Source organism: Acinonyx jubatus, chromosome A1 (genome assembly GCF_027475565.1).
Source record: "Acinonyx jubatus isolate Ajub_Pintada_27869175 chromosome A1, VMU_Ajub_asm_v1.0, whole genome shotgun sequence".
NCBI lineage: Eukaryota > Metazoa > Chordata > Mammalia > Carnivora > Felidae > Acinonyx > Acinonyx jubatus.
Window position 1 is genome coordinate 111,813,415 of NC_069380.1, and position 24,657 is coordinate 111,838,071.

The following is a 24,657-nucleotide window of genomic DNA, read 5'->3' on the forward strand; positions in this document are numbered from 1 at the left end:
GTTTAGCTTATGAATCGGGCACAGTTAGGATTAGCAACAATAATAATAAAATAGAACAATTAACAATATACTGTAATACATTATGGGAATGTGGTTTCTCTCTCTCAACCTCTCTCAGAATAACTCCTCGTACTGTATTCACCCTTCTTGTGTTGGTGACATGACATGAAAAATGCCTTTGTGGTGAGATAAATGAGGGGAATGACACAGACATTGTGACAAAGCGTTAGGCTAGTATTGCTCTTCCACGGATGCCTCAGAAGGAGGACCTCTGCTCCCTGACTATCGTTGACCGCAGGTAACTGAAATATTTAATATTTCTTCTGACCCCAGGGGTGCTCCTCCCAGCTCTTTTATTCCCTGAGTGTCTACTATAAACCAGCCAACCTAAAGCCTGGGCTGTATCTTCACTAAATCCACCAATCTCCCCGCAGCCGATTTCCATCACAACCTCCTCTGTCTTGAGGGCCCCTTTGAACCTCTCAGCTCTCTGTTGCAAATGAAGTCAGTTCCTTTGCAAAGAGCTTATGAGCTCCCTGTTTGATGGTCTGCTTCCCACCTCAGGCAGAACTGTCTCAGCTGGGGCTCTAGAGCTGGAGGTGGAGATGATGACAGGCTGCACTCTAAGTGACACTCTTACTCTAGGAGTTGAGTATTCACTGTGTGTGTGTGTGTGTGTGTGTTGCTGTTAGCAGCCTGGGGTCCCCTCAGCCTGCCTCTCCTGCCATGGAGGCACCACCTCATGAGCCAGTCAACAGTGATGAGATCGGTATTCTCTATGCTCAGGGGAGGAGAGCCTCCTTTCCACACATGGGGACTGGGTGGAAGAAGGGAGCCCCCACCTGTCGACCTCATTCAACTGGGACTTAGCTCAAGCAAGGTAGCTGAAACCTTGCCGTACCCCCTGACTAGGAGCTGAGTGGGGAGGGAGCCCTGTGTTCTTGGGGTGGCAGTCAGAAGTAGAAGTAGAGTCTCTGCCTTGCTGAGCTAGGTGATGAGAAGGTAAGGATGTTCTTGGTTCAAATAACTCAGACTCTAGAATGTAGACTCAGCTTATTTGTCGTAAAAAGAACGATTCCGAGAGACAGGGAGGAAAGGGAGAGAACCTTGCATGTGCCAAGCTTATGTGTATACATAGCATTTATAAATTGGATGCATTTCAGAATGAAACCCTATTTTTTTTTAAAATTAATGTTCATTTATTTTTGAGACAGAGGGAGACAGAGCGTGAGTGGGGGAGGGGCAGAGAGAGAGGGAGACACAGAATCCGAAGCAGGCTCCAGGCTCCGAGCTGTCGGCACAGAGCCCGACGTGGGGTTTGAACCCACGAACCGTGAGATCATGACCTGAGCTGAAGTCGGACGCTTCACCAACTGAGCCACCCAGGCGCCCCTGAAATCCTATTTTATAGCTCTGCCTGCTTTGTTTTGTCTCGGCCCCCATGCATGTAAGGCATTCAGTGCGGGCAATAATTCTAGTCCTGTCAGAACCTCAATTCAGGCGCAAGACCCCATGTCTCTGATTTCTCATGTAGTTCCCATGAAAGTACTTGGACTCCTCGTCCGTGTGGCCTGCTCTTTCTCCTCATGCACTTGGGCCCATGAGGGCTCTTTGCCTTCCTGGGAAGGCTTCTTCCCAGCCCCTGACCTTCCGTTGTCCACGAGGCAGGTAAATATAGAAATATTTGTGGGCTGCACTTATGCTTTGAAAAAAGACAGAAATAGAGCACAGAGGTTTTAAGCAGGTTGCCAAAGGTCGCACAGCTGGGAAGTAATAAAACCAGGAGTTGATGTTAAGAACTTAGAGTAAGTGCTCTTAACTCCTACCCTGTCTCTGCCTCTCAAGCGTTCAGCCAGCATCAGTTTTCCTTCTTCTCCTTTTATATCATCAGCTCAGTACTGGCAGTGCGGCCTCGATTTATGTTTGGAGTCATGAAATACCTGACTAGTTCGGGCCATTTCTCCAAATCTCAAAAACCCTTACGCTGGGCTTCTCACACTTGGCGTCCCATTGCAATCACCGGGGGAGGTTTAAAACACGGTCAGATCTGAGCCTCATCCCGGAGATTCTCAGGGTGTCGTTACGGGCTGCGCCGTGGGCACCAGGGTTTATGAAAACTCCGCAGGTAATTCTAATGTGAGAACCCCTGCTCTGATACACCCGAGCATCAGCTGATTCAACTGGCAAGGACGATTTCACTCCGTCTAACCTGATTTTGTTGCCGGGTGTTGATGACGCAAGCAAACATGTGAAATATGCACCAGCTTGGACCCACTCCTCAAGGGGAAGCTGAGGTATGTCACAGTTCCATAACACAGCATCACACACGTGCCAGTAGCTGCCAGATCCCTATTTTTGGCATGTCCTTCTCCACTGGGCCCTTGAAGGGCATGTGTTGGGGTGTCATAGCGCAGTGCTGTGTCTCAGACTATTTATACTACTCCTACAGCTGTTGAAGCTGTCACTTTGTAAATGCCATTGTAACATGAAGGGCTCTCCTTAAAATAGTGCTTTTCTCTTCCGAAGTCCGTGCTAACTAGAATTGTAGGATCCACACAGCTCCTGTGCAACGCCAGTAAAGATAAAAACCCACTTACTTATCTCTGTTTTACACCTGCTGGTGCTTCTGGGAAGCCATTCCCCTCCCTAGCAGGGCCAGGGAGATGTTTAGCGCTCGTAGTTTTCCCATTCACAGGCAAAATCGCATTGGAGTAAGCACGCACGAGGGCTTGTGAGAAGACTCAGCCACTCCCAGGAAAGTGACCATCTGCACCCTCCAGGAGGGCTAACCTCCTTTCCAGAAAAGAGCCTGACGTGCAATCGGGTTCCAGTGAGCAGGGTTTCCCGGGCTGCTGCGCTTGGAGAGATGGCCATGGAACGCCAGAGCTCAGGATTCACTCACACATCCATTCTACTAACTAATGTGTTCATGCCCCTGGGCACCTGCCCCAGCCTCTACGAGGCCTGGGGCCAGCAGTGAGCAAGGCAGGCATGGCCTCTGCCTTATGGAGTTCACCAGCTAATGAGGATGGACGTTTAATGTTTAAAATCAAATAATTACATAACTACGAGTTGCGCTAAGTGCCGGGAAAGGGGGGAAATGGTGCTATGAGAGCAAGTAATAGAGGGAATCTTGCTGACACTGGATGGTGAGTGAGGGGCAGGGCAGCCACCCTGGGCCCAAGAGGTGAGCGGGATGTGGCTGGGGGAGGGGGTGAAGGGTATTTCCAGGTAGGGGGCATTATAGGGGAATGCTTAGCACTTTGCTCAAGGGAATTAGCATGACTGGAGGCAGTGGGCAGGGACAGGAAGGATACTAGGAGAAGTGGAAGGGTGAGGGGGATTTGGAATTTTATCCTGAGACCCACGGGAAGGCTTAGGGCAGTTTGAGTGAGGGCCTGGTGGCGGGGGACACAAGGGGGGGTTACATGACCATTGTGGGTCTTTAGGAGGAGGACACATTGGAGAAACGCCAGTGGAAGTGAAGTCACCAGAGAGAACGTGAGGGGGGATGGCACACAGCGCCCTCACCCCTCCGATCGACCTTTCCCTCCTCTTGCTTGGAGCCTGGGGGTGAGGGAACAGCAGGTGCGTCCACTGCACATCAGCACTTGTGTTTTCTGCGCCTGGAGGAACGAGGCGGCCGGGGTGGAGGTTGGCCGAGTTATCGTGTTGCCCACTCTTCCAGGCCGGCCTCTGGGACACAGCAGGGTGGCAGGTCCTTGGTTTCCACACTGACTTGCAGCATGCTCGTCCTTGGGGACGTGCCGCCTGCTTGTGCTCTTTGGTGGTGAACAACCACAGGAGTGTGTTTACCCTCTGCGTCTCTGCCATCCATCTCCTTTTTTCCAGCTCTGCTGACATCTCAGCTCGGGCCCTGACCTCCTTTGACCTGGTTCGCTGCAGCAGACTTCTCTAACTGCCTCCCCACTGGTGTGACGACCTCAGCTATCTCCTGCTAATCAGGCCCTACCTTGAAATCTGACTCATCTTTCCAAGCCATAGCCTTCAGGACACCCCTTCCCTGATTTTTCACGGCTCCTCATTGCAGAATGAATTAAACTGAAGGTCTTAACCTTGGCCTTCAAGTTCCCAGAGTGCCTCTGCTCCCACCCCCTGGATGACTGACCACACAGGACCACTCTCTGACCACGGCTTTTGCTCTCCTGTCTCCTGCCTTCGGAATCGGCCCTGCCTGTCAAAACCAAGTGATGTTTCCCCTCCGTGAAGGACAAGGGCAAATTCCTCCTGCCGGTTACTTCCGGCCTCAATGTTTATCTTTGCCATGTGCCCTATCCCGTTTGTTCCGTGATCGCGTGTACCACAGCTTATTCCTCACTGCTGCCCATCTTAGTCCTGGGGTCACTTGGGGGAGGACCTGTGGCTGCACTTTTCTCCCCTCCTTGCCCCTTCCTCAGGGAGCATTGTCAGCTTAGCAGCAGATCAGAGCTGAGAGACACCGCCATTCCCTACCTCTACGTGCTTGTTTTCTTTTTCTTCCTGCTTTGTTTCTTTCAGCGCCAATGTTTTCTTTTAACAGAATGTAGAGCTCCGGGCACTTTTTCTTCTGCCGATGCATCTACAGTGTCCACTCCGCACTCTCAGCTGCTCGGTTCCTCAGGGATGGGAAGGTAGAGGAGGGCCAGATCCATTTTCACCTGCCTTGCTAATGGCCACAGGTTGGTAGTGTGAGCCAGCTTTTTGTTGACTCAGTCCCACTGAAGGGAGCCAAGAGGCTGTGTGTGTGTGAACCCTGAAGGTTCGCAGGCTCCCCAGCAGACATGGCCCGAGGCCTCAGCACGTCGTTAGCTCATGCAGAAAGTACCCTTCACGAAGTGTCAAACAGCATAGTTGTGGCCTCCAACGCTGCAGCTTCGGGTCATATCTCAAGTACCTTTGCCAGGTTTCAGGGACATCACAGCTCTTAAATGTCAAAGAACAGGGGATCGATGCTGCCCTGGACTCAGCCAGGAAAATGTCTGATGACAATCGACAGGCTTGGGGCCACGCTCTACAAAAATTCTGTACGGTCCCCGGAGTCCTCCCTTCTTGCACACACACCTTCTCAGTTTCCAAACTCAACTCAAGAATGAGTTACAAAAAGACAGACAACACCAAACATTAATGAAGATTTGGCACAATAGGAATTTTCATACATTGTTGGTGGAGACATACATTGTACAACCACCACTTTGAAAACGGCCTTCTGTTTCATATCCTCTACCCTGTGATCTTAAGCCTTATCCAAGAGGAATGAAAACATGTCCATAGAAAGACTTCTATTTAAACGCACGTAGCAGCTTAAGTGTCCTTCAGTAGAAGAATGTATGAAAAAGTACATATTCACAGTGTATTTCTGCAATGAAATACTACCACCTAGCAATAAAAAGGAACATACCAGGGACGAACCCAGAAAACGTATGTTGAGGGAAAGGAGACTCCCATAAAGAGGACACATTGTCAGGTTGTGTGCAATTCATATGAAATTCGAGAACAGACAAAACTAACTTAGATCAGAAAAGTGGTTTCCTCTGAGGGAGCTGAAGGCAAGCATCAACTGGGAGGGGCCATGACAGAACTTTCTGGGATGATGGTAATAATATTCTATATCTCGATAGGGGTTTTGGTTACTCAGGTGTATGCACTTGTCAAAACTCACAGTGGGCACTTAAAACTTGTGCATTTCATCGTTTGCAAGATGCTCATCAAAAGAAACAACTATGCAGATATTCAACTCCGTGATTTTCATGCTGAAATATCTAGAAGGAAGTATGCTTTTGTTTGCAGTTTACTCTGAAACATAAAACATAAGATAAATTGATGGAAAGAGGGATGGAGAGATGGGTGAATATGTAATATAACAAGTAGAGTGTCACTGCTAGAATTTGGGTGGTGGTTGTGTAGTTTTTCACTATAAAATTCTTTCAGCTTTGCTACGTGGTATGAGGCTCGAGTAAGGCTCAGTGTTATGTGCTGCCTTGACATCTGGTTAAATCAAGAGGGCCTCCGCTGGCCTTCCCACACACTTCCCTCCCCACCCTGCTCCTGTGGATAAGGTTCCCTGGCCTAATAACCCTCCTTATCCAGGGCACCAGACGCAGTCCTTGCTTATATCCCTGAGTAGAGGGTTTCAGTTCCTTGCCAGTCCGCAGAATCATTCAACCAAGTCAGTCACATCCTCCCTTGAGGCCAAGGGGCACCCCTTCTTCTCGATGCTACAAAGCCTACTCCCACAGCCCTGCCTGTCCACTCTTTTCCTGAACGCAGCCCCCCTGTGGCCCTGTATGTCATGTTGTGGCCTCCTTCCCCAGGCTGTATGCATGACTAGTAGATCTTGATCTGTCCAGTGTCAGATGTTCTGTGATAGGCCATCCCTGTAACCCCAAGGCAGGAATCCCTCCCTCACCGATGGAATGAATAGGAGGCAATTAAAACATGTTGGGTGTTTGCAGTTGGCATAAAATGTTGGAAACAGCTTACGTGCACAGCAGTGAATGATGTCACAAAGGAGAAAGGGCTGCCTCTAACGTTATTGGGGCTTATAGTTGACTTTGGGGAGTTCAAATAGTATTAAATCACACAATGGCCACTTAAATGTGACACACACTGTATCTGTTCTCTGTCATTTAATCCTGACTTGCTCAGGCTCTCACAGTGAGTGAAACAGCATGAGAATCCAGGCGTCAGATGCCGTGGCCCACCACCCTCCAGGGTAGAAAGCCCTCCCTGACTTACGAGCTCACTTACCTTTAGGCAAATCATTTCCCCTCTCTGGGCCTCTGTGCTTTGTCTGTAACAATTAGGGGTTGCCACAATTCACCTTTCCAGCCCCACCAGTTTAGAGATAAGTAATTTTAGAATTAGCATAAACTACTGCACTTATAATTACCTTATGACGGGAAAAAGGAAAGAGGCATCCCATCCTTGCGTTCTGCCGCGTTGGAGAAACGGTTTATCCTCATGCCGACACGGCCCCTCGTGTCCACCTAAACAGGAGCCACCAAAGAGCAGGAATTTAACTGGTTGCCTGATTGAATCGTCTGGTTTTGAGAATTTGCACACTCGGGTCAACGGCATTTGTCGTTGTTACACTAATACTTCCCATTGTGAATCACACAGTCAGATACTTCAACCCAGCTTCCTTCTGGACAGTCGTTCAGAGGCGAGCCCCTGAAGCCTCTCTAGCTCACAGAGAGGTTAGTGAGAGGATTTCACACAGGGACAGGCCACATCCGTGCAATGTAGCTGAGTGTGTGACTAAGCAACCTGGAACGTGTGGATAAAATTGTCACCCAGAGCCAGGACAGAATCACTGCATTCCTGCAGTGATAACAGCTCTCTCCTTTTATTCTTCGCAGGATTCAGCTCTCAGAAGATTAGTGAAAGATGATGGCTGATCTGGAGCATCTTCGCTGAGGACAAAACGAGATAGATGACGCTTTGGAGACATCTTTCTGGGGGTACATGAAAATCTGTCTGAAATCTGTCTGATTCTTCATTCTGGGAGACTGTCCTGAGCACTGTAGGGTGTCTAGAAGCATCCCTGGTCTCTTGCCCATAGATGCCAGCAGTGTCACCCTAGTCATGAATCAAAAACGTCTCCAAACATGGTCAGTCTCTCCCCATTGGGCAGCGCTGCTCTAAAGCTAGGCATTCGTGAACAGTTTGGGTAGGGTGAGGGAAGGAACCGATGTTCCACCACCCTGACCTCAGATGACATTGAGAAAAGCTTAGTTTCCAAATACTGCCCTCAGGTTGGCACACGTTTTGTTTTAAATTGTGCTTAAATGTGGGGTACCTCGGTGGCTCAGTCGGTTAAGCATCCAACTCTTGATTTCAGCTCAGGTCATGATCTCACGGTTTGTGGGTTCAAGTCCGTCCCACATCGGGCTCTGTGCTGACAGTGTAGAGCCTGCTTGGGAATCTCTCTCTCCCTCTCTTTCTCTGCCCCTCATTCGCTCACATATGTCCATGTGCATTTTCTCTCTCTCGGAAATAAACGTTTTGAAACATTGTGCTAAAATACACGCTGCGTCACTTACCATCTCCCTAAGTTTACACTTCAGTTTTGTTGGATCTATTCACACTGTTGTACAACCAATCCCCAAAACTCTTCCATCTTCCCAAACTGAAACTATACAACCCCCCCTTTCCCCCTCCCCCCAGCCCCTGGCAATCATCATTCTACTTTCTGTCCTTGTGAATTTGACTACTCTAGATACCTCCCATAATTGGAATCCTACAGTATTTGTCCTTTCGTGATTTATTTCACTTCACGTAATTCCCTCAAGGTTTATCCATATTGTAGTCTATGCCAGAATTTTCTTCCTTCTTAAGGCTGAATATTCAACTGTGTATATGCATCACATTTTGTTTATGTATTTTTTTTATTTTGAGAGAGAGAGAGAAAGTGGAGGAGGGGCAGAGAGAGGGAGAGAGAGAGAGGGAATCTAAGCAGGCTCTGCACTCTCGGCACAGAGGCTGATGTGAGGCCCAAGCTCAAAAAGGTGAGATCATCGCGTTTTGTTTGTATATTCATTCGCTGATGGACGCTTGGGTTACTTCCATCTTTTGGCGATTGTAAATAGTGCTGCTGTGAGCATGGCTGAGCAGATACGTCTTCAACGCCCTCCTTTCAATTCTTTGTGGCATATACCCAGAGGTGGAATTGCTGGGTCATATGGTAAGTCTTTTTTTTTTTTTTCTTTAAATTTTATTTACTTATCTTTGAGAGACATGGGAGAAGGGGCAGAGAGGGAAGGAGACAGAATCTGAAGCAGGCTCTGCACTGACAGACCTCAAACCCACGATCTGTGAGATGTGTGACCTGAGCGGAAGTCGGACACTCAACCAGCTGAGCCACCCAGGCGCATCTTATATGGTAATTCTGTTTTTAATTTTCTGAGGAACTGCCATACTGCTTTTCATAGTGGCTGCTGTACCAATTTACATTCACCACAACACTGCCCAAGGGTCCAATTTCTTCACTTCCTAGCCAACACTTGGTATTTATCTGTTTCTTTTCTTTTCTTTCCTTTTCTTTTCTTTTCTTTTCTTTTCTTTTCTTTTCTTTTCTTTTCTTTTCTTTTCTTTTCTTTTTTTTGCAATATCCATCCTAATGGGTGTGAAGTGATATCTCATTTGATTTCAATTTGTATTTCCCTGATGATTAGTAATGTTGAGCATCTTTGCGTATGCTGGTTGGCCTAAATATCTTTGGAGAAATGTCTATTCAAACCCTTTGCCCATTTAAAAAAAATTGGTTATTTTGTTGTTGTTGTTGTTGTTGTTGCAGAGTTGTAGGGGTTCTTTATATATTCTAGATACTAACCCCCTTATTAGCTACATGATTTGCAAATATTTTTTTCTCACTTAATAGGTTGCCTTTTTACTCTGGTAATTGTGTTTTTTGATGCACAGTAAGTTTTTAATCTTGATCTAGTCCAGTTTATTTTTAATCTTATTGCCTATGTTCTTGGTGTCATAGCCAAGAAATCTTTGCCAAATCTGGTACTGTGAATTTTTCTCCTGCGCTTTCTCCTAAGAACTTTAGTTTCAGGTCTTATATTTAGGCCTTTGATACATTTTGTGGTACACACTTCTATAATTAATACTATTCTCTTTCTAAAATTTTTAAATTTTTTTAAACTTTATTTTTGAGAGAGAGAGAGAGAGAGAGAGAGAGAGAGGAAGAGTGCAAGCAGGGGAGGGGCAGAGAGAGAGGGAGACACAGAATGTGAAGCAGGCTCCAGGCTCTGAGCTGTCAGCACAGAACCTGACACGGGGCTTGAACTCACAGACTGTGAGATCATGCCCTGAGCTGAAGTCGGACGCCTAAGCAACTGAGCCACCCAAGTGCCCCTATAATTAGTACTATTCTGTGCTGTAGTTCCCTGCAACCTCAGAGCCAGACCTCGCTGGATCGCCATGGTTACAACAATAAGCTAACTTTCCCAGGCTCTTTCTTCCTTTGCTGCAACTTCCTATAAAGTCCCTGCACTATTCCTGGGAGTACCATGGGGGGCCTCACATGTGTACTCTGGCAAGTTCAGTCAGCCACTGTAGGTAACTGACACAAACCACTGTCCCTTTTGACTGGGTACCACCAGCCCACTGAATGCTACTGCCTCGTCCAGACCTCTCTGCCATCTCCTGCCGGGTTTGCCTCTACCTTTCCATTAAACACAGTCATTTTCCATCATCCACTGCTGCCACTTTCACCAACTCGCATGGGACCATCAGCACCATACTGGAACTCTTGAGGTGCCAGAGATGTAGTAGTCTGGGTTGATGGGGGGAGCATCTCTGCACTGTCCTAGGGTGGTAACTTGTCTCAAAAAAGCTACCCACTTTGGGTTTTGTTTTTGTTTTATTTTAGCAATATAGTGCTTTCACTATTTGCTGACAGTGTCCTCTCTCTTTAAAACCCAGACGTGAATGTGTGAGGGCGAGGCCAGACTCAGGACATTAAGTGGCAGTGCAGCGCCCCACTCCAGTGACAGAGCTTGATCACTGGGTGAAGCTCGTGGAGTCTGGCTCCACTTTCTCTCTGGATGAGGGTTTTTGCACAAGGACCTTCAGTTCCTTTTGCAAATGGACTTTTGTCCCCCTGTCAGTACCCCAGCTAACTGTTCCACTAGGACCCCATCTGAATTATATTAGAGCAGTTGTGAACTCAGGAGAGCAGCCTCACTGCCATGCTGACGATATGCCCTGAGTCAGGCCCGGTCCTGCACAAAGCCCCAGGGCAGGTGTTCCCAAGCAGGTACATAAATCTCATCTCTTTGGCGCTTAGGAAGAATCTCTATTCTTTATTTAGAAGAGCTATTTATCATATGCCATCCAATATTGATGAGTTAATTTGAATCCCACAATGAAACAAAATACAATATCTAACTGGAAAACATCAGTAATCCTTCCATTATGCATCACTATTGACATACTTGTTAATTTCCCTCTAATTGCAGTCTTACCACTGAAACATTGGCATCTGTGTGGCAGTTATTCAAAGTGCCCCAACGTAAGGGGGATGGGAAAACAGCACAAAATAAGCCAGTAGTAGAGCCGGGGCGGGGGGGGGGGGGGGGCGGCGGGCGGGGGAGGGGAGAAGGAAGTAGGAATTGCAGCTTCTGGCGGCCAGCACCTGTTAGGCATGTAGAAGGGTCGAGTGGCACCAACAGCCACTAGAACTTTGCCCGTGTTGGACAGGAAAAGTGATTTTTCTTTGTGCGGAAAGCTCTCATTGAGCTTGTGAATAGGTTTTCTAAAGTTATATACGTAATTAATAGCTGCATCGTTAGAGAGGTGTAGTGAGGATTGAAATGAAATGCTGCAAGGAAAGCAGGCAGCACAGTCCCTGGTATTTAACTCAGAAAACGGTGGCTTAAGAAAAACCTTTCTATTTCCTTTTACAATGGACACTGAGAGCACAGTGTGCTTTGGGAGAAAGAAAAAAGGCTTTGGAGCCCGCAGTTGTGAACCAGCAGCACTGCTTGATAGTTATTCTTCAATTACCCTGGGAGCCTCATCTGCCTCATCTGTAAAATGGCGGCACCACCACCTTCAAAGAGTTGCCGCGAAGGTTAAGTGACATAGTGCAGTGCCTAGCAGAGTATCTGGTTCATTACCATCATCATGTAGCTGTAACAACAGTTGGTGTTTATTGAATGCCAACTGTATGCCCGACACCTGGCTTAATATTCTAAGTAGGTGCTTTTATTGTATCTGTTTTATTATATCTGATGAGGAGCTGGAATTCTGGCAGGCTGAGTGACTCGCCTAAGGTCACATAACTAAAAACACTCATTTTTTCATTGAAGCCATAATCAGTTTGATGCTTAAGCACATGAATTAACCAGTCTGCCATGTTGACTTGTCCCTTTGTTTTGGGACTTCGTCCAGTGATGCTCAGTGGCTTGGGACTAGCTAGAATTCAGACAGGAAGGCTAACTCAGGGCAGGGATGGGTGAGACAGAAGTTAATAGTGCTGGAGCACTCTGAGAAGTGGAATGACTATGGACAAGGTGGGGGTTGCATGTTGAGGAGGCAGGAAGGGATGCTAGAAAATCAATGTGAAGGCAAATGAGAGTAATGGACTGAGGAAACTGAGCAAGTCAGATGATGAGAAGGCAAGAAGAAGTCCCCACCCATCTACGCAAGGGGTCTCTTCTGCAAGCAACTGTGGACCCATGGTCTCCAAAGTCTCCTAAGAGAAAAATGGAAATGCAAGCTTGCCTTGTGATGACTAGATTCTAACACTCTGGTACTTGTGGGAATGAAATCACACCAGGAAGAAGAAAACCATGAAAATCCAGCCTCACTCACACTATAGAGACCCTTGTCTAAAAACTTTCATGGTAAAAAAAAAAAAAAAATGCATAGTTGAGGATCTTAAGACCATAGGAAAAAGAGTTAAGAGGACCAATGTCACAGAAAACTCTGCGAACACCCTTATAAAACTGCCACATTCATCAATGTGAAATAAATCTAACCCAACCCAATAAAAAGAATATCAACTTCATCTAATACATTTTAAATTAACAGTAATCACTACTATGCAATTAATTTATGTGGCATGGAAAAATTTTAATATGACCCTTCCTTAGAGCTTCAGAAGAGTGTCTGGAAATTCATTATGCTTCCTCACAGACACCATATCATTTTTTTCTATTTGATTATTAGCCCAAATGTCTGATTCCTTTTTGATGAGATGACTCAGACTTCTTGACTCCCATCTTCCTGGTCTTGTTGCAGTGCCAGGGAGTGAGCCGGATGCACAGCATACCCATCAGTATGCTCTTAGAGATTTGTACTCAGCTCTGTCTTCCCAGGAGACATCAGGACATAGGTCTGAGCTTCGGTTGGCTTCCTTCAGTTTTTTTCTGTCCTCCCAAGTCTTTACCAAAAACCTCCATTCCACTTCTCTCTTTTCTGTTCCCAAACCCTAATCTCTCTTTTCCATGATAACAGCTAATAGGAGTGACTCATCTGTTCTGACCAAAGTGCTTATGGATGGATCAAAGTTGGCCCAAACAAAGCTCTGTGCTTTAGTATTTCACACATAGGATATGCATGTGGTTTAGAAAGGGTCATAACCTGGTGCTTTAAAGTCAGATTCGGAATCTGAGTGTTTTCATATTTTTCCCTGGTAAAAAGTTTCCCTACTTTAGGGATGTCCAGTGAGCTCTCCCTCACATAAAGCTGTAAAGTTCAGTTCTGTCCAGCTGTCTTACTGTGAAGCCTCACGAAGACTAACGTCCCCCCATTAGAACTGTATGTGACATTGATTGACATAATACTGTTAATACCCCCAGAAAATGGAAAGAACATTCACAATGTCATTTGATGCCAGTGGAAACAATGAGAATGGGTGCTTGCCTACAAATTAACTGAAAATATTTCACTGATGACCAATGTAGACAAGAATGTATTAGACACAGGCACTGATAGACAACCGGTGTAATTTTAAGTTGGTACCATACTGGGCAGTATGTTCCAAGAGCATTTAATGTTGATTTTATATGTGCAAACAGCTTCTAACTTAAATTTGGATTCTTGTGTGTCTCTCTCTGTTGGAGAGACAGCACTCCGCTGTCACAAGGAGAGTGATAATTTTAAAAAAAAATTTTAATCTTTATTTTTGAGAGAGAGAGAGAAGAGAGAGAGGGAGGGAGGGAGGGAGAGAAACAGAGTGGAGGCAGGGGAGCAATAGAGAGAGGAGACACAAGATCCGAAGCAGGCGCCACGATCCGAGCTGTCAGCACTGAGCCCAACGTGGGGCCCAAACCCACGCTCCATGAGTTCATGACCCGAGCCCAAGTCGGATGCTCAACCCACTGAGCCACCCAGGCAGAGTGATATTTTTCATTGGAAATTCAACAGTTAGCCCTGAGTATACTTCAGGGCACAAAAGCTGGAATGGTAGGAATTTGTCCCTGAGAGGAAGTTCTCCTGCTTAAAATCAGGTCTCTGAACCTGTAAATCTGAATGAAGGCCAGCCATGGACTATTGGGTTCACCTGAGCTAAGTGAGTGTTCCCCGGGAGGAGGCCTGTTGACAGCGATGCAGCTGAGGATCCTCTGTAAGACCTTGACTGACTGCTCCCACTTCGTTCCAACAGCAACAGAGAACGGAGGTCCCTTTTTGAGAAGACCCGAGACAATGATGTGCTTCCACGCCAGAATGGGAAGAAATGGTCCAAGAGAGCAAACGTGAAGGGGAGCAGTGGGCTTGACGTCCATTTTGATATCACTGAGGCCCAGGTAAGTGACTTAGGGTGTAGGTGACAGTAGAAGTTGACATGATGGTCCTAAGGTAGTCAACCTTTTGGAACAAAGGTGATTTTAGGAAAACGAATACAACTGAGTTTGGGGCTCTGTTAAGATTGGGAAGGTTATACCTCGTCTTTCTACTTATCTGCACTGTCCTTTTCACAAGGAAGAGTGTAGTCATATCATATTTGAGTAATTTAAAAAACAAACACTTGAAGTACATGTCAACATGCGAAAAGTTAATATAATATAGGCGATGGACATTTTCTTCTTTCTACGCCTCTGGATTTTTCAAATTCTAGAGATAGATGTTCTGTTACTCTTTTCCTATTCTGCTATAGCAATTCTTACATCGTTTATTGAGTGCTGTGTATGTGTCAAAGACTACTTGAGGGGCGCCTGGGTGGCGCAGTCGGTTAAGCGTCCGACTTCAGCCAGGTCACGATCTCGCGGTCCGTGAGTTCGAGCCCCGCGTCGGGCTCTGGGCTGATGGCTCGGAGCCTGGAGCCTGTTTCCGATTCTGTGTCTCCCTCTCTCTCTGCCCCTCCCCCGTTCATGCTCTGTCTCTCTCTGTCCCAAAAATAAATAAAAAACGTTGAAAAAAAATTAAAAAAAAAAAAAAGACTCTACTTGTACATGCATCATTTCATTTAATTCTAATAACACTCCTGTCAGGTACAGACTGCTTTCATCTATTTGCAGATAAAGAAACTGAGGCTTGGAGGATTTATGTACTTGCCCACAGTCTTTCATTAAAGAATGGCTAAGCTGAGATTCAAGTCTCTATCTGTGACTCCAGAACCTACAACCGTAACCAATATGCTATAGAGCTTCCAGGTCTTGTGAAATGGCAATTGCTCTTTCTGGAGTCTTTGTTGGGAAAACAGAAAGCCAGGTAAAGATTTGTGCCCATATATATGCATTGCAATATTTCTTTATAATAGCTGAAGTTTGGGGAGGGGGTTAAATAAATACATGATCATGACAGACCCCCTATGCAGCTCTGAAAATGTTTTCAGATTAAGAATATTGACTATCATGCAGGACAAATATTTACCAAGATGTTAATCGTAAGAAAGCAGAGTATAAACGTGCACATAGAGGGGCACCTGGGTAGCTCAGTTGGTTAAGCGTCTGACTCTTGATTTCGAGTCAGGCCATGAGCTCATGGTTATGAGATGGAGACCTGCATTGGCCTCAACATGGAGTGTGGAGCCTACTTGGGATTCTGTCCCCCCGCCCCTTCCCTTCCCCTGCTTGTGTGCATGCTCTCTCTTTCTCTCTCTTTCTGTCTTTTTCTCTCTCAAAATAAATAAATAAACTTAAAAATTATAAAAAGGAAAGAAAACAGCCTAGTAAGGTTTCCAGCTTTGCCTTGTATAAAGAGAAGGGTTACTTACCTCCTGCTTCACATAGGATTTTGGGATCATTTCTGGTCCATTACTGAGGTGGGGGTCGGGTAGAACAAAAGGAGACAAGAATTGATGTCAGTGAAAGAAGAAACTTCAAGGAGGCGTAAGGTAGAGCCTCTTGGCTGACAGGAGGTATAACCCTCGAATTGGATGCTGTTGAGAAAAGGGATTTCGGACCCTGGCAGTTTCAAAGAGGAAACTAACACACTATCTTTCTTGGCGAGCTTAGCAAGTCAGAGGCCTAGATTTCACAATCCCTGAGGAATCTGATCCAAGCTTAAAGGCTCAAGCGTGATTACTGGGAAAGCGATTTGCTTTCATGCCTCCTTCACATCACCTCCGTGGCCAGTCTAGTCTTCAGCACCCTATATCTGTCCCAGATTATGTGGGAGCACAGTAACCGTGCAGAATTTGGCTGCTTGCATTGTACAGAAACAATTTAAGGGAAATTGATCCTTCGATTCCTGGTGAATTGCTTAAATCTCTCATAACATGCCATCTTACCTTTAGGCTATTTACAGAAACAATGATGAAGCTTACTTTCGTTCTCTAGATTTAAAAAAAAAAAAACAGTTAAAAATAGAGTTTCTGGTCCTTTTTTTTTTCAGAAAGGAAATAAGTAGTTTTCCTTCAAGGAAGTCTGAAAGTGTGTAGCAGTTTAATTAGCTACTAAAAACTATTAAGGATTAACAATCGATGTGCTACTTCAGAGATGAAAAAGATGTGGGAAGTTAACTAGGAACACTACACCAAGTATCATCAAGATGGAGGGAAATGCATATACTTTCAATGCTATGAGTTATAAAAGCAATCTTATCAGCACAAATGGTATAGCAGTGAAATATAGAGTATAATTTTTTTAAAAAAGTATAATTTAGCTAAATGTGCTGTGTCGAAATTGTAAAATTCCTGAATGATATGGTTTGAAGAAAACAAACTGACAAGAACCTTGATATATTGAATCGAAGCCACACACTGTATTAATTAAGATGATTTTAAATGGAACAAATATTAATGCCAACTGGCTTTAAAAAAAAAAAGGAACATACTGATCTTGCATAACAGATCAAGCGGTAAGGCAGGATTCAGGGTTGGTAGAGTTGAAGGTCGACCATATCATGGTGGGGTTGTGTTTTTTTCCATTCATCTGGACTGCCGTTCGCAACATCAGATTCTTTCTAAGGCTGGTCTGTCTCATGGTTCTGTGTTGGCTGTCAGCTACAGCTGGAGAAGCGAGCTTCCCGGGTAATCTCCATTGAATTGTGGAATGCTAGTCCTTTCCTTCACTTGGACGGACAAAGTCCACACATGTACCCCCTCCTGAATTTCCTGAGCCATAACACCTGCACAGGACATGCCATGTACTTCTTTGTTAACTAATCATAACCTACCCCCAGGCTTATAGGATGGAGCCAGTTAGTTTACTGTGTGTTATGAGGAGAAGGGTGGATAACCAAATAAAATTGTGATTGTGTTGGGAAGGAAAGAAGGGGAAATGGCTGCTTAGTGAGAAAACAATGGTGTTCACCACAATAATCTTGTGGTTCCCATTGTATGTACCCACCTGTCTTCTCACACAGACACTTCGGCAAGCTAGACACATACATGAAAAACTCACTCACATGCTCAGTCTCATCCAGCTGAGCTGGATGTCCAGCCCCAGCTCCAAGATCTCCGGATGATGGACAGCATTTCCCCTCAGATCTGAATGATCTGGTGAGAGAGAATCAGGGAGAGATTCGGGGAGGGCTTTGTGGGTTGAGCGTACACAATTTGGGAGTCCTTATTTAAGAAAAATACTAAATTATAAATACAGAATTAGGCATACAGTGCACTATTTACCCAGAATGAGAAAAAAACATAAGAAATTATGAAATGCGAAAGGTTGCCATATACCCCAAGTATCAAAAAATAGAGCAAAAATAAAAATAATATACTATTGTATAATGAATATGTTTGTTAAGTGCCTAACTCAATTATTTTACTACATTTTGTCTCTTTCTTTAATCATCTAGTCATATGACAATGATTTCGTGATTCAATGATTATAGAGATAATAGAATGCTAATGCCACCTTTATTTTTTCATTTGAAAGTTTAGAAAACTTCTTTCACCTTTGGAACTTTTTTTCTTATTTGTAATATCACAACTGTAACACCCTTCACTTTTTCTTATTCAGGTAGATCTTTCTGCTTTGAGATGAACTGCTGTAGTATATCCTGCTGCTGGACAGAAGTGGTAAGAACCTTCTGCCCAGGCAGTGGAATGACTCTTTGGCCAGCCAACTTGACATTCATTGATTCTCCTATCGGGACGATGTTCCTGTTCAATTTCCTCCATAGTCACCCCTGACATGTTTACTGGGAGATGAATTGTGATCCTTTTGGGAAGCAGAGCTTTTGTGATCCACTTCCTGATGTAACAAATACCAAAGTCAAGGCTTAGGGGTTAGGCATGTAGGCTATTGGCAGACAACCCGGGGCTTTCTTTGGCAATGGAGGTCCCTTAAAAACTTAGGAGTTTCATCTCTTTGCTTCTAGGAATTTCAGTGGGCACTCAGGTACCCAGAGTTAGGTGTCTTCTCTGCCTCTGTGCCATGTTCACTCCCCTGGCATAGAGTTTAACTTCCTCACCTTGGATTATTTCAAGCGTTGGATCATTTGCAAAAGCAGCAACAATAATCCTCTCCTTGACCCCATACTTCATTCTAGATACAGCTTCCAGGGAACGGAGTACTTACAAGAAGGTGGCAGAAAGAGGTCTGTGACAACAGGCTCATCTTTCCCCTCAGTGTTGTCTGTTTCTCAGTCTTCTGCATCTTCCATGTCTAACTGTAGCTTGGGTGGACAACACAGCCTTTCTGACCTTGAACATCTCCAGATTCTTGGCCCTGCATTCAACTTGGATTTTAGGGCAAGAGCACAAAAGGCCTCCTTTTAATAAAGCTGTGTGGTTTTCTCTCTCTGCTTTTGGAGTTCAGTTAAGCCTAAACTTACCTCTTGTAAGACCTTGCTGATGGCTAAAAGAAGTGGTTAAAGGCATACCAACAGCCTGCATTTTTCTACCACTTCTAACAAATCAGCCCCCTCTGGCACATCGTCTCTGCCCTAAAGTATAATCAGCTGCATTTCAGTACAGTGTTCCCCAGCTGTATCACTAGAGTAAGTCATTTGCTAAATGGGGGTAACAGACCCTCCTGATAGACACAGAGGACTGGGCCATGCTGGGAGTGACTTTGGTCTGCTATGCAAATCTGTGCTGGCTGTTTCTATTAGGATTACCTTGGGCTGCAAGTAACAATAAAACAGAGCAAAGGTGGCTTACATCTATAAGGATATTTATTATGTACAGCAAATGACAAGTCTGGGGACAAGTGATCCCAGGGTTGACTGAGAGGACTGGCAGTGACAGGAAGGGCTCTGTGTCTACACCCTGAGATGCTCTTGGCCTTTCACTAAGAGTGACAAGATGATCCCTGAAATGTTAAGCAACACGTTCTGAGGTGATGGCATCCCAGGCAGGCAGTAAGGGCAAGGGTGGCAAGGGGGCTATTCCTCCTGCAATACTCTTTCTTTTATTATGAAAGAGAAGGTCCCTCAGCAGATGTCCCCTCAGTCTCACTGGCCAGACTGGGACACATACCCTTGTCCAGCACAATCACCGGTGGAGACGACTGGGATTACCTGGCCAGCTTAAACCACGCCCCCCAGGATGTGAAAATGTCACTCTTCTCCAAGTCTTCTGCTGCCCACCTGCTACCAACAAAATACAGCTCTGTTTGCAAGGAAGATGGAGAGGTGGCTGAGGGAAGGGCGTCTGCCACAGAGCTCTAGAGGGGAAGTCCCTGAGGTGTGGAGGAGCAAATGTCAGCTGTCTGTGGAAGCCTTCTGGAGGCACACTGAGTAAGGATTTATGACCTGCGTCAAATTTCTGATCCACTGCTTGAGAGGCCTTAGCGTGAGGTGAAGACAGCAGAAGAGAAAAACAACTCTGCAAGAAAGGGAAAGGGCAGAGCAAAGGGGTGGGACATTAAGGAATAAAGATGGAAGGGGAAATGGGAAATCGGAGCGCACAGGGAGGCCGGAGTGAGACTTTTTGTAACTGTTGCTTTCATAGGGGAAGGATTATGAAGAGTCTTAGCAATTTCTTCTGGGGAAGAAGAGGGATGTCGGGGCTGAGGAAACCCAAAGGCAGGAAGCCTGTGGGCGGGGTTCAGGCCAGGCTGGGGCGGGGGGGGGTGGAATCTGAACCTTGCACAGTTGGAAGGGACTTCTTTAAGAAAACGTAAAAAAAAAAACAGTACAAAATGCATAAAATTAGGTTTCAAAGCGAACATTCATTTAGAGTGTAGAAAGAAACCCAACTTAAAGTTGTAACTTAAGTTTGTAACTTAGAACTAAAGTTTGTCACTTAAAGTTACAAACTTTGAGAATATGACAGACATTCAGAAAAACGACATTGTTTTTATTAGCTGGCTGACACGCCCCTTTAATCATCTTTCCTGCAAGTTTTACCCATATACTCAATACCCCTTCATATTAAGGATGACATGGCACTGTTTTTTTATAACGAGCACCGAAGGAGAATTCAGTCACGGAGGAGCACAGCCGGTGAACAAGGAGTATTCTGCATTCTGGTTGGGATGCATGAGGCGTGTGACCTCACCGTCGCATGTCCTCACGGCTGGGTGTGCCGCTTTCAGGCCTGTGTCCCACAAACGTGGGCCTCCCGTTAAACTCGCCTCCACACAGTTCCATTCAGAAAAGGGAAAAACATCGCACAGCCTAGTTATCATTCCATTTGGGCTATACTCCTGACGGGAGAGAACTTCCGTTTTGACAAGGTGTCCCTGAGTGTGAAGTCCTCCGCTTAGGGTTTTACACATCTGACAAAGGCATTTTCCCGGGACCGGCTTCTGGCTCTGGGTTTTCCAACCCGCTTCCCCTCCGCTCTTGCTGTACATGCCGTTCCAGGCCCCCGCAGCCTGCGTCTGTGCCCGTGGTCTGCACCTCTGCCATGCAGTGAGGCCAGGTGGGTCGGCAGGGCACAGCAGGGTGCCTGGACGCCATTCTCACAGCAGATGGCAGGGGATGACGAGGCACAGAGAGGGTGGCCCAGTCCAAAAACGTAGCCCACTAGGCCCAAACTAAGTGCGTTCAGAAGTCAGCTTCTCCTTAGCCAGATCCAAAAAAAGTTCTCCTACCTTCTCCGACACTGCTCAAAACAGGAGGATAAGTGACCTAAGGGAAGTTGCCTTGAGAAGAGAGCACAGTCACGGCCGATGGTAATTCCCGTACCTGATTTTTTTTTCTAATTTCGCAAAAGCACCTGTCAACGCGAAGACATTGCTAGATCCTTAAGACCCGAATCAGGACCTAAATCGTAAGCCTCCTTTGCTTCAGGTAAAACTACCTTTGTCTGGAGCGAGCAGAGGGTACAGATGGGATGATGGGGATCATTAATAAATAATCTCTTCTTCATGTTCATTTCATGGCCCAGTCCTGCCACTAGCTTCCCGACCCAAGTGCCCCTCTGCGACCAAGGCAAGATGCCAAACCGTTGACCTTTGCTGCCGTCTCGGCCTAAACTGTGTTTCTTCCTTGCGCATGTGGGACAAGAGCCAAAACCTGTTTTTCTCCCTGCCCCTGCTCCATCACCTGGCCTGAGAGGAGAGGAGTGTGGTATAGAGAGAGGAGGGCATATGCTCAGATTTACAAAAGAAATTTGTTGTCAGTCTGGGTCAAGGAGTCAAGCCTCCGCTCTCCATCCAGTGGAACTTGATCTGCACTGTGGGACCCACCAACCCCACTTCTGGGAGTCTCCTCTTTTTCTTGGGATGCAAGAGTCACTCAGAGATATTCTCAGTGAGTTAGAATGATTTAAAGAAGCTATCTTGAGCTGTCATGATTGACACATGAGGTTTTTCTGTAAAGATCTACATTCCACGTTTCTTCTAGAATGCATCTAAGTATAGATATCCCTGGTAGCTATGGCTCCATAAACAGAGTGAATTCTAATTTGAATCCTTGCCCTCCTTTCCTCTTTCAAGGAAAATCATCTGTGTTATCAAGTTGGTGGTGATTCATGCTCAGCCAGTCACGTTAGATCTGTCAGTTACAGGAACTCATATATTAGGAGTGTTGAAAATGGAAGCTGGAAGACAGAGCTTGCTTCTCAGAGTACTCCAACCTAATTTATATCAGAAAAACATAAAAGTCATTTGGGCCAGAATGGACTGAAAAACACCTGACCTGATGGGTAACAAATGCCTCACTGAAGCCTCAGGTCCTCTGTCAGAATCAAGCAAGTGAGGACGGGACTGGACTGTCACACCCTGGCATCAGCCTGTGGCTCCCCTGGGCCTTGAGAGCTGGTCCTCCCCCCAGTTCCCCGAGTGACTCCCCGAGGCCCGGCTGGGGCACTGCTCTCACACCATCCCCCGAACCCTGCAGCTTCCCCCAGGCTTCTGGTCTTTTGTTTCTCAGACTCAAGCAAGTTGTCTTTTCTTATCACCAAGTTCTGATCACACAGTTCTCTTGCTCTTTCCTCTCCTCTCCCCAAGGCAGCTTCACTTCCTCCACCCATGTTTCCATCACATCCTGAAAGGACCAGTTGAGAGATTACCCACATTCCAAGAAGTGAGGTTAACAGTCACGCAGTGTAGGTGAAGTGATGAAATGTCACTCCCCAAGGAAGAACAGACACAAGGGTCCTTGACCTAGGCCTACGGTGAATTCCTTTGGCAACTGTGACCACATCCTGTTGCTTTTCCCTTAAAATTATCAAGATAAATATTCTTTCAGAGTCCCCAGTGCTCAAATAACGCATCAGCAAATGGAGATCCAGTCAAGTTTGTCTTTACAACTCCACGCTCTTTCTATGAAGCCCACGTGTGGCTTCTAGATCCAAAACCCCCCCACCCCCAGCTTCAGCTTTGTGCATCCCACTTAGGAACTCTAGACCTTTCTTCCACCAAATCTTAACACCTCCACTGCATCTTCCCTAAACCTTGATTCTCCTGGTTCTTGTCAGCGGGTACTGATCTCTTGCTTCTGCCTAATAACAGACTTTGATTCAATGGCGCCTTTTGTTCACTTTATTGCAGCCCACTTCTGGGGTCCTTAAAATCCAAAGCATGACTCTGGCCAGTAGGTAGATACTCTGAGACTGGTTTTGGCAACGGAGGAGGTGTGGGCAAGTGTTGGGTGAGCTGAGCTGAATTGAGTAGTAGGTCTTAATAGTATCTTTCAAGTGAGACTTTGGCCACCCCACCCTTCTGCTGCAGTTGGAAAGAGAACATCTAGAACAAGAAGCAGATGAGGTCTAGACAACACCTCAGGAAGGCAACGAGGCCCTCCCTCTAACTTTTCGAATACGTGGAAGAGAAAGCACACGAAGGTGTACTAAGAACCTAGCACACAAATGCAAGGTATTAATAGGGGAAAGTCTTCGTGGGAGGAAGGGGGATATGGAAACTCCCTATACTATACTCCCTATACTATATGTAAAACTCGTCTAAAGAGGTGCCTGGGTGGCTCAGGCGGTTAAGCTTCTGACTTCGGCTCAGGTCATGATCTCATGGTTCGTGAGTTCAAGCCCCGCGTCGGGCTCTGTGCTGACAGCTCAGAGCCTGGAACCTGCTTTGGTTTCTGGGTATCCTTTCTCTGTCTCTTGCCCGCTCATGCTCTGTCTCTCTCCCTCTCAAAAATAAACATTAAAAAATTAAAAAAAAAAAAAAAGAACTCATAAAACTGTTGTAAAAAGTATAAAGTCTGTCAACTTAAAAAAAAAAAAAAAAGTAGAGCATAGGGATGCCTGGGTGGCTCAGTCGGTTAAAGCATGTGACTTCAGCTCAGGTCACGATCTCACGGTTGTGAGCTCGAGTCCCACATTCTTTGCCGTCAGCAGAGCATGCTTCTGACCCTCTGCCTCCCTCTCTCTCTGCCCCTACTCCCCTCATGCTCTCCATCTTTCTCTCTCCCTCTCCCTCTCTCAAATTTAAATAAACATTAAAAAACTGTAAAGCATACAGATCCGGGTGTGTAGATGGTATTTGAGGGAAATAAGGCTAACTAACATGCAGTGTGTTGATGGTTGCTGGTCTGAGATGCCAGAAGCTAATTGGCAGTTACTTCAGAGAAAGTTAAGTAGAGGTGGCCAGGCACGGAGCAGTGCTTTCTGGGAATTTCCACATGAATCGGTGGTGCTGGGAGCTGTGAGTTTCATTGTACACTTTGGATTTGGAAATCGACCCATGTGAGGGAGTCAGCGACTCAAATGGCGTGTGACCCCCTCAGTTCTGTCTATGTGGTCCACCTGCCCTCAAAAGAGAAGTTGATTAAACCCACAAAATGCAGGTCGTGGTGCAGAATATTTCTTAACTTTTCTCCTGAGTCAGTTACAATATAAATAAAATCTGCCTTGGGGGGCTGCCTGGGAGGCTTTTCCTCCTCCTGTTTCCACTCACTGTGAGCTTGAGTCTTTTCTTTTTATCCTGCCAGCCTGCTGCCACTGCTGGTCTTCTCCTCTGACTCCCCACGCAGAGGTCTGCCGCTGCAGGCGCACCTCCTCCCGGCTGCCCACTGTGCGTCTGGACACTGCAGAGCGGGGGCCTTTCAGCCTGGCGATGCTTTCAGCAAAGCCTCTGTCTCTTTACATTGTCTTAGCACAGACAGCTTCTTCCCCAGGGAGGGGGCAGGGGAGGAGACATGACGATGAAACGAAGCCCTGTCTTGCCACCCTAGAGCTATTCTTACTGTTATTGTTATTGTCATTGTTATTGCTGGCATCTAGAACGGCCTGCTTCTTGACTGCTTTTCTGTTGTTTCTCCAGGCACTGGGTATCACAACAATGAACACATTTCTCCTAGGAAGTAGCTAGACGAGCCTCTAGCCAGGACACCAGCTGATCTCTACCACACACACACACACACACACACACACACACACACACGGCATCTCCTTCACTCAGTGGG

General features: G+C 46.1%; 1 long non-coding RNA gene across 1 annotated transcript; it reads left to right on the forward strand.

Annotated features, from left to right (window-relative positions):
* The first annotated feature begins 14,201 nt into the window (after positions 1–14,201).
* Positions 14,202–23,165, forward strand: LOC128315265 (uncharacterized). The gene is made up of 3 exons (XR_008297907.1): positions 14,202–14,261; positions 17,862–17,920; positions 21,732–23,165. It is a non-coding gene; the product is annotated as an uncharacterized LOC128315265 (long non-coding RNA).
* The last annotated feature ends 1,492 nt before the right edge of the window (positions 23,166–24,657 follow it).